Source organism: Corylus avellana, chromosome ca8, assembly GCF_901000735.1.
Source record: "Corylus avellana chromosome ca8, CavTom2PMs-1.0".
Lineage (NCBI taxonomy): Eukaryota > Viridiplantae > Streptophyta > Magnoliopsida > Fagales > Betulaceae > Corylus > Corylus avellana.
Genome location: NC_081548.1, coordinates 15,426,101 through 15,436,382, shown reverse-complemented (window position 1 = coordinate 15,436,382; position 10,282 = coordinate 15,426,101). Strand labels below are relative to the sequence as shown.

At 37.3% G+C, this 10,282-nt stretch overlaps 1 long non-coding RNA gene across 1 annotated transcript; it reads right to left on the bottom strand.

Moving 5' to 3' along the window:
- Positions 1 to 8,098: 8,098 nt before the first annotated feature.
- LOC132190262 (uncharacterized) lies at positions 8,099 to 9,751 on the bottom strand. Its single transcript, XR_009441107.1, has 2 exons — positions 8,640 to 9,751; positions 8,099 to 8,466 (listed from the first exon to the last, which is right to left on the bottom strand). It is a non-coding gene; the product is annotated as an uncharacterized LOC132190262 (long non-coding RNA).
- Between the last annotated feature and the right edge of the window lie 531 nt (positions 9,752 to 10,282).

Genomic DNA, 10,282 nt, shown 5'->3' with positions numbered 1-10,282 from the left:
GGGGATAAAGCCTCACCGATGAAGAACATCAATACTTTCATGTAAGTCTTCATTTATCTGATTTTATTGGGTTTAATATTTCAATGGTTTTACTTCTTTTCAATGTGTTGAGTGATTCTTGGATATCGTTTGTGATTCAATGATACATTTGATGATTTAAGATAATTTCACATAATTGATTGATTGATTTTATTTGTCTAAATAATTGGATATCCTTTGTGATTTGTTCTACGGATACATTTGGTGTTTCAATTAAAATTGAATATCTTTTGTGATTTACAGATACATTTGATGATTTAATTGACATTGGATTCCTCTTGTGATTTGTGCAATGAATGGATACATCGGATGGTTTTGATTAATTGTTTAAAGCATAGTGAAACATATCTAAGATTTTAATTGTGAGAACTTCAGATTAATATTGATAAACATGGAAGTATGGTGTTATGATTCGATGAGTGTCAATTCCCAAACTTTAGTCTTTTATCTCTTAGTTTATTTTAATTAGTTTATGTTTGCCTTTTAATTTCAAAAATCAAAATTCAAAACCTTTTTGAAACTAGGTTAGGATTTAATTAGTTTAGATTTAAATTGCTCTTTCAAAAATACAATTCTCTGTGGATTCGACTTCGCACTTGCAATCCATTAAAATACAATCGATTCGTGGACTTACGAGTTAAATAAATTTGCACAACAAGTTTTTGGCCCCGTTGCCGGGAAATTGTTCAATTTTTTTAAGCCAATTTATTTCTAAATTAGTTTTATTCTTCTACTAGTTATAATTAGGATTTTATTTTTCTGCAATTTTTTTTTTTATTCGTGTTAATAATAACAAAATAAAAAAATATTTTTCTTGTTGTTTTTTGTTTTGTTTTGGCTTGTTTTACAGTTCTACCGCAACACCTTCCGCACACCCTTGCTAGTGCGATCGATTGCAGCCATGCTAGGATCGAGCGCACTCGGGACCAAGACAGCAAGCTCAAGTGAACATGCGCTCGTTAACTGTTGCATCTTCACTCAAGTGCGATCGAGTGCACTTCACAACAAAGGTAGCAATTGCAGCAGTCCTATAGATCTTTGCGAAAAATTTATTTTTGGTTCTTTTTGTGACTTTTTAAATTTTAGTTTTATTTTTTTTAGTTAGTTAGTCGTTTTTTTTTTATTAGTTTATTTTATTTAAAAATATATAAATTTTTTTTAAAAAAATGGTTAATGTTTTATGTGGGGTATCTGCATGCTAAAAAGTGAGGGGGAAGCATGAATTTTCATTTTAATGATTTTAATGCATCTCCGAGTTGCAAGACACTAGCTCCTACTAACTACCCTCAAAATTTTTACCCACATAAACCATGTTTATACTGCTCCAATCCTTATCATCATTAGAGTGATTGACCATCATGGGCTTCTAATTTTCCATATAAGCAAATGAACACCAGTTTCTATAGTCCGGGGTTTGATTAAAATTTCAATTATTACAACCCGACTGGAGCAACAAATCTAATTTCTCATGGTCAGCTCAAGCTACAAGAAATTATGCTCACCAATTTGATGAATTACACCATTCAGAATATCCACAGTTCGATCAAGCTCAACCTCCTGTATATCAGTCTACCACTCAAGTGCCACAACCTGCACAACAGTCATCACTGGAAGACATGATGAAAACATTAATAGAAAAAGTTGACCAGTCTAACTCCTAAGCTATACAAGAGCTAAAAGATTTCACCAAACAAACCCTACAAGAACTGCGTCAAGAGCTCAAAGATGCCAATACTCATGCTACGGCAGGGATGGAAGAATGGATTGGCCAGAGTGAAAATGAACACCCATCTGAACATCAACGTGACCCAATGACTCAATATTGGGACAATGAGAGCATAAAGGATAACAATTAGGAAGAAGAGTTTCAAAGTCAATTGAAGGCTCAAGGACACTACATGATTGATGAGGATGAGTTCGGAAATTCTTATCATGAGCATGTCCAAGCCACCTCCAACTTTGGAAGAGAGGAAAGTGTTATAAGAAATTATCTTCCTAAAGATGAGGAAATTGTGGATAACAAAGAGGAGCACACAGAGCAAGTTGAGCATGCTCAAGTCAGCACCACACTTGAGAGTGAGAAAATTGTGAATAACATTGAGGAGGAAGAAAAAGAAGAAGTTGAGCACACAGAGCAAGTTGAGCACTCTGAGCAAGTTGAGCACCCTAAGCAAGTTGAGCACCATGAGAACAATGAGTCCCCAACAAATACTGATCTGCCCAGTGACATGGAAGTGAGTACTGAAGCTCATGCCTGCATCACTGTCCCTCTTGAGGCATATCAAGAGCCCAAAGCTTTATTGCCTGAATGTCTCAAAGAGCCATCTTATGTCAAGATATTCAAGGACTTGTGCACACAAACACACAAATCTAGGAACCACTTTCCTAAGAAGATCCTTCAAAGCAAGCAATTCTACATAAGATGGCGAAACATCCTTCTAGAGGGGTATGAAGTTTTGAAAAAGAAAGGGTGGAAGAGATTGGTTGGACATCTGCATGACAGGGGAAGCGCTATAAAGTTTTCTCCTCTAGTTTATTTTCTGCACTTCACTCCACAAATTCTTTCTTTCCTTTTTCATTATATGTTATTTTTATTTGTTTTTGTTTCTAACAGCAATTAATCTTTTAATTTTTGTTTCTATTAAAAAAAAAAAATTGCTGTTAGTTTTGATGACAGGTGTTTTGGTGTTTGAGTTTGGAGGATGCCCTGCCCTTTTTTCACACCTTTGATGTTTCCTTACTTCCAGTAATGTATTTCTATACTACACATTGAGGGTAATGTGTAATTCAAGTTTAGGGGTATGGAAAAACACTTTGTCTGTTTATTTTTGTTCTTATTTGTTTATTTTTATTTGTCTTTTTGTGTTAAAAATTTTGAAAAATAAGAAAAAATTGTGCTATGTTGTTGTCAAGTTTGAGTTAAACTGTAACTGTGATTTGCATTTCATTAGCTTGCTTAAAGGGTTGAACACATCATTATGTCATTAGGAGTCTGAGTCCTTTGACTTATTTTTGGGTAAAAGAGATTTCACTTGTTTTGAGATAAATTTTTATGAGCACACATTAGCATGTTTTCTGTGAAGTATGATGTTTGAGCTTAAGCTTGTTCTCTTTGAGATTTGTTAGATGACCTATTGATGAATAACCATTGGCTTGCAAGATATAAAAATAAAAATAAAAAATAAATAAATAAATAAAGAAAAGAAGAAAAAAAAAAAAAAAGTAAAGAAAAATGCATATCTTGCCTTGGATGTTTCATTTGATAGAGATTTTTACAAATTTTATGGAACTTATCTTGAGTTTAAACTGAAAGCTTCATGATTGTATGCTAATTACAATTTACACATTTCAGAACATATAAGGTCTCAATTGTCTATTTATGAGTGATTTGATTTTGGATTTCCTTTTGACTGCTATGATGATATTTGTCTTTTTAAGCTTGCTCATGAATAAGAACCATTGTTTATGTGAAACTTCTTTCTTGTTAACAACATAGTGCTAAAATGTTTGTAGGTATCATTTCTGTTAAGCCCTCACGAGACTTCACTCGTCAACTAGGGATGCCTAGGGGTTTAAAAGGCTTTTTGCATATGCTAAATGCAATCGTCTCTCCCATGAAAGAGGATTTATGTTTCGTGCTTTCATTTTGTTTGTCGTTTTGTTTTGCTAAGGAACCAGCAAAATATAAGTTTGGGGGTATTTGATAAGTGCCAAATATTGCATATTTGGACTCCTTTATTTACATTAGTTAATCCTTTAGCTATGTCATTATTTAATATTTTGTGTTAGTTTTGTGTTTTTAATGTTTTGTAGGTCATTAAAGAAAAACTACAGCTTTAAAGGGAAAAATGTAAAGTTTGGAAGAAAGCATGATTTGAGAAGACCTAAATGATGTGGTTAAGTTTAACCAAATCTAAGAAAAGGTTAAATCGAATTAAAGTTCAGATTGGATAAAATTTCGGATTGGATTCAAATTCAGATTCTGCACATGTCTCAGTATTTTCACCATAACTTTTCGTTCAAATATCAGATTGAAGTGAATCAAGTGGTATTGGAAAGCTAACTCAAAATACTAGAATTCATTGTGAAATATAATTTTCCTAATTCGGACGGTTACTATGCCAAAATCTCCCTGTAATTAAAGGACACAAATCTGGACGAATCCTATTCCGATTTCAGACTTCTATTTTGACTAGGAAACAGACCTCCGAATTATCTAGGTTTAATAGGAATTTTAGCTAAATTTCCAACTAAGGTTGGGGATGAAGCCTCACCGATGAAAAACATCAATACTTTCGTGTAAGTCTTTATTTATCTGATTTTATTGGGTTTAATATTTCAATTGTTTTACTTCTTTTCAATGTGTGGAGTGATTCTTGGATATCTTTTGTGATTCGAAGATACACTTGATGATTTAAGATAATTTCACATAATTGATTGCTTGATTTTATTTTCCTAAATAATTGGATATCCCTTGTGATTTTTTCTACGGATACATTTGGTATTTTAATTAAGATTGGATATCTTTTGTGATTTACGGATACATTTGATGATTTAATTGATATTGGATTCCTCTTGTGATTTGTGCAATGAATGGATACATGAGATGGTTTTGATTAATTGTTTGAAGCATAGTGAAACATATCTAAGATTTAAATTGTGAGAACTTCAGATTAATATTGATAAACATGGAAGTATGTTGTTATGATTCGATGAGTGTGAATTCCCAAACCTTAGTCTTTTATCTCCTAGTTTATTTTAATTAGTTTATGTTTGTCTTTTAATTTCAAAAATCAAAATTCAAAACCTTTTTGGAACTAGGTTAGGATTTAATTAGTTTAGATTTAAATTGCTCTTTCAAAAATACAATTCTCTGTGGGTTCAACCTCGCACTTGCAATCCATTAAACTACAATTGATTCGTGCACTTGTGAGTTAAATAAATTTGCACAACAGTCAAACCTTGATTTCCTCTTGGCATGTGGCTGCATTGTACAGCTGTGAGTATCCTTGATTTTATGATCTTGTTGGCTGTCAAATTCCTTGGAGTCAATAGCCTTGAAGTCTGTATCTCTGAGGCTTGTCTTATCCTGGCTAATTGGAATCAACGTTGGCAGTTTGTGAGCAACATTGGTTTGAGGTGTAATACACCCCCTCAAGATGGACAGATTGGAACAGACGTGAAGCTTATCCCAAAATAATGGAAAGCAGGCAGAGACCAAAGGTTTGGTAAGGATATCTGCTAATTGGTCCTTGCTTGACAAGAATTTGACGGTGAGAGTCTTGAGAGCCACATGGTCCCTAACGAAGTGATAATCAATTTCGATGTGTTTGGTTTGAGCGTGAAAGACTGGGTTAGGGGACAAGTAAGTGGCACCAATATTGTCACAAAAAAGAACAGGAGCAGAAGGTAAGAAAACACCAAGTTCCTTGAGCAAGGATTGAATCCATGTTAATTCTGCAGTGGCATTGGCAAGAGCCTTGTATTCAGCTTCTGTGCTTGAGCGGGAAACTGTGGGCTGCTTCTTGGAGTTCTAAGAGAGGAGATTGGGCCCAAGAAAGGTACAATAACCAAAGGTAGACTTCTTGTCATCTGGACTGCTTACCTAGTCAGCATGTGAGAAGGCAGCAAGCTGAAAATTCCTGCAAGGCTGAATGAGGAGCCCATAAGTGATGGAATGTTTTAAGTAGTGGAGAATATGCTTGACAACAGTCCAGTGAACATCTAGGGGTTCCTGCATAAATTAAGAGCATTTGTTAACAGCAATGGCAATGTCAGTGTGAGTGATAGCAAGGTATTGAAGAGCACCAACAGTGCTGCGATATAGGGTAGCATCAGAAAAGGTGGTTCTGACATATCTTCTGTGAGGAGTGGAAGTAGACATGGGAGAAGTAAGGGGTTTTGCCAATGCCATGAGGGTTTTCTGTAAGAGATCCATAATATATTTTTGTTGAGACAAGTGGATACCAGTAGCACATTTGGTGACCTCTACGCCTAGGAAGAAGCTTAAGGGCCCAAGGTCGTTGATAGGAAAAGCATCCGAAAGGGACTTGAGAAGTTCATTCAAGGCAAACATATAAGAACCAGTAAGAATAAGATCATCCACATAGACTAAAATCATGAGCCGAGAATGAGCAAAATTGAACAAAAAAAGTGAGCTATCAGCCGTCGAGGCATGGAAGCCAAATGCTAGCAAGTGAGTACTTAGGTGGGAGAACCAGGCATGAGGAGCCTGTTTGAGACCGTAGATGGCCTTCTTAATGAAGCACACGGCCTTGGGATGTTGTGGATACAAAAACCCGGGGGTTGAGCCATAAAGGGCCGGCTCAACATATTTTGGGGCCTTAGGCAAAACTTTGAAATTGAGCCTAAATTTTTTTTTTTTTAATTCAATTTTTTCTTTTTTAAAGTAACATATATATATATATATATATATATATATAGCAGTAGATTTAGATATATCAATAACATTTAGATTATTTTTAAAATTTATAGTGAGCTTATTAATTGGGGTCTTATTAAATTGAGACATTAAATTTGGATAAAAAAAATTTTTAGGCCCTATTAAATAACATTTGGGCCTTCAATTTTTTTTTTGGTCAAAAGTAATTTTTTTTTTTTTAAATTTTTTTTAACTCAAAAAAATTTTTTTAGGCCTTATTAAATTGGGGGCCCTAGGCGAGAGCCTAACTCGCCTAGGGCATGAGCCGGCCCTGGAGCCATATAAACTGTTTCATTTAAGGACCCATGCAAGAAGGCATTACTCACATCAATTTGCTTGATAGGCCACCTATATGAAACATCAAGAGAAAAGACAGTCCGAATAGTGATAGGTTTTATTACCGGACTGTAAGTTTTAGCATAGTCAACTCCATACTGTTGATGAAAACCTTTTGCAACAAGACGTGATTTATATCGATCAATATTGCCATTAGCTTTTCTTTTAATTCAAAAGACCGATTTGTAGCCCACAATATTCATGGATGGCTGAGGGGGAACTACAGTCCAGGTACCATTTTTTAAAAGAGCATTGACTTCATCTCCCATAGCATCACACCACACCCCCTGTTTAACAGCTGTAGAATAAAAAGTAGGCTCAATATCAACAAATTCCAAAGAGGCAGTGAGGGCCCGTGGGAGAAGATACTTGATTGTTCCATCAGTGAAAATTTTGGGATAATGAATGTTGGACTAAGCTCGGGTGATCATGGGATGGGTACGGGTAGTAGGTGATGGGGCATGGTAAGGCGTGGGAGACAAGAGAAGGGATGAGATACTTGTTGAAGAAGGAGGAGAAGAGACACGTGGTGTGGGGGAGTGGGACACATTGTGTAGAAGAGCAGTAGGTGCAGTAGGTGAAGAAGTAGTAGCGGAGGGAAGGGGAGTGGAAGGACCTTGTGTGTTAGGAATGACACACGCTGAGGGGCCAAGAGGAGAAGGGACATCTAAGGGTATAGGAAAATGAGGTGCTGGCAATAGAGAAGAGAGAGGAGGTGGACCCAAAAGAGACTTGTAGGGAAAAGCCTGCTCATTAAAAATGACGTGCCTAGCTATACCCCAAGAAAAGACATGACTTAGAACGGTAGGAAAATTTATGAGAATTATATAGGGGCGGAAATAAGGTCAACATTCATAACCAAAAGTTTTAAAAAATTTGTCATCAGGAATTTTGTGAAAAAGAAGCACAAATGGAGATTTGGGACGAGAGACAGTGGGTAGGCGATTAATTAAATAGCAAGTTGTTTCAAAAGCATCATCCCAATGTGCAAAGGGAACGTTGGAGTGGGTGAGTAAAGCAAGCCCAATATTGACAAGGTGATGATAACGTCTTTCAATGCTACAATTTTAATGGTGAGTGTGAGGACAGGTTTGTCGATAGGAAATTCCATGAGACGCGAGAAAACGTTGGAGAGGAATAAATTCCCCTCCAAGATCAGTTTGGAGAGCCTTAATGGAAAGTGAGACAAAAAATTTAACAAGACGTTTAAAATTAGCAAAAATGGCGGTGACATTAGATATGCATGTCATAGGAAAGATCCAAATATATTTGCTAAATTCATCAACTACACAAAAGGAAGTATCTTTATTTAAAACAGGGGCAGGGCCCCATACATCAAGAAACAAGAGATCCAGAGGATTCTTGGAGATAGAGGAAGTTAAACCAAAATGCAACTTGTGCAACTTTCTTTGCTGATAGGCAGAGCATACAAAAGACTTCTTAGTGGAAACAATAGGGAGGCCAGTCCTAGACAAAATGCGCTGAACCATAGGAGAAGCTGGATGACCAAGGCAATGATGCCATTGACTTAGAGAGACTCGTTCTCCCACGAAGGCAGAAGGGGAACTACTCAATGAGGAAGAGGAGGACTAGGAGTAAAGGCCTCCCTTACTCGGCCCTTTGAGAAGCAAGGTCCCCGTGTGTAGATCCTTGACACACAAAAAAAAGGGATGAAATTCAATAAAAACGTGATTGTCACAAGTAAATTGACGAATAGATATAAGATTTTTTTGAATGTGTGGAACATGAAGAAGATTAGGCAAATTAAAGACATGATTAGGAGTGTGTAAAGAAGCAAAGCTAGTGTTAAGAATGTTCAAACCTTGCCATTACCAACTTGAATTTGATCAGTACCATGATATTCATCAGCTCGAATGGTGAGGTTGGACAAATCATGGGTGAGATGATTTGTAGACCCAGTATCTGGATACCAAGTCAAGTCAGAAGAAAACCCAGTAGGAGCAGTGAAGTAAGCTGAAGGGGTGGCTAGGTCAACTTGCTAGGAGTGATCAAAACGGTGGTAGCATTTGGCAGCCGTATGACCTGGTTTAAGGCAAACTTGACATGTGGGCATGGTGGAGGAATGCTGATGGAAAGAGCCACGGCCACAGCCCCTTCTCCCACATCGACGACCAAAATGTAGGAAAGGAGTGAACTGACTTGGAGAACGGCTAGTAGGGAGGTTGCTTCGGTGAGCAATGTTAACACTAGAGACTGCTAAATCACCTGTAGAGTTGGCATGCTCAAGACGTTGTTCATGGGTGAATAAGTGACCATAGAGATCCTCAAGGGAAACTGGATCAATGCGGGTGGTAATAGAGGTGATAAGGGGATCATAGTCGGATCCAAGGCTAGTGAGTACATATGAGACTAGCTCAGAGTGTTTGAGAGGGGTATCAATGGCTGCAATGGTGTGAGCAAGGGTTTGAGCCTTTTGAAAGTAGTCAGAGATGGAAGAAGCTCCCTTCTTTAAAGTGGCAAGCTGAAAGCGCGATTGCTTGATGCAGGCTTAGGACTGGGCGGCAAACATACGCTCCATGGTAAGCCATACCTCTCGGGAGGTTTTGAGTCCAATACCATGAGTGAGAACACTTTCTGCGAGGGTGGATAGCAACAAGCTAAGAATAAGCTTGTCCTATTGGTACCATGTGGAAAAATCCGGATTAAGTGTTGGGGAAGAGGATTAAGTGGTGCTCCTGGAAGGAAGAAACCGAGGTGGGCAGATTGTGTCACCAGTGACATAGCCAAAGAGGGATTGTCCTTCCAAGTAAGGAACAATCAAGGTACTCCACAACGTATAATTTTCACGAGTAAGTTTAAGATTGAAGGAGTGGTGGGTGTTGGTGAGTGACGGGGGAAGTGAGGGAGCAGGTGAGGAGTGAGTGGTGGTTGACGTTTGAGAGATTGTAGACATATGGGTGGGATAGGAAGAAAAAGAAGAAGGAATAGAGATGGATGTTAATCCTTTTAAGTGCTCTGATACAATATAATGAAGACAAAGGGATTTGTTGTAATTGCCTTACATGGCAGATATGCTTGGAGCACTATTTATAAAATGTTCGTACAGAAACATAACTCTCAACTATCATGTGACTTGAGAGTCACATGACCTACAACTAGCTTACAAGATAACAATATACAAAACTAATCTCCTATAAACACGTAGGTTCAAGTAGCCTTGGTAGAAGAGAAGTCTGATGTGTGATGGATGCTTGTCAACCGTGATTTCCTCTTAGCATGTGGTTCTATTGTACAGCTGTGAGTATCCTTCATTTTAGGATCTTGTTGGCTGTCAAATTCCTTGGATTCAGTAGCCTTGAAGTATGCATCTCTGAGGCTTGTCTTATCCTAGCTGATTTGAATCAACGTTGGCGGTTTGTTAGCAACATTGGTTTGAGATGTAATAGAGGCTTCCTTGTGTGGTCAAGTGCTTATTTGGCCTAGCGTTGTGGTATAGGAGTACTT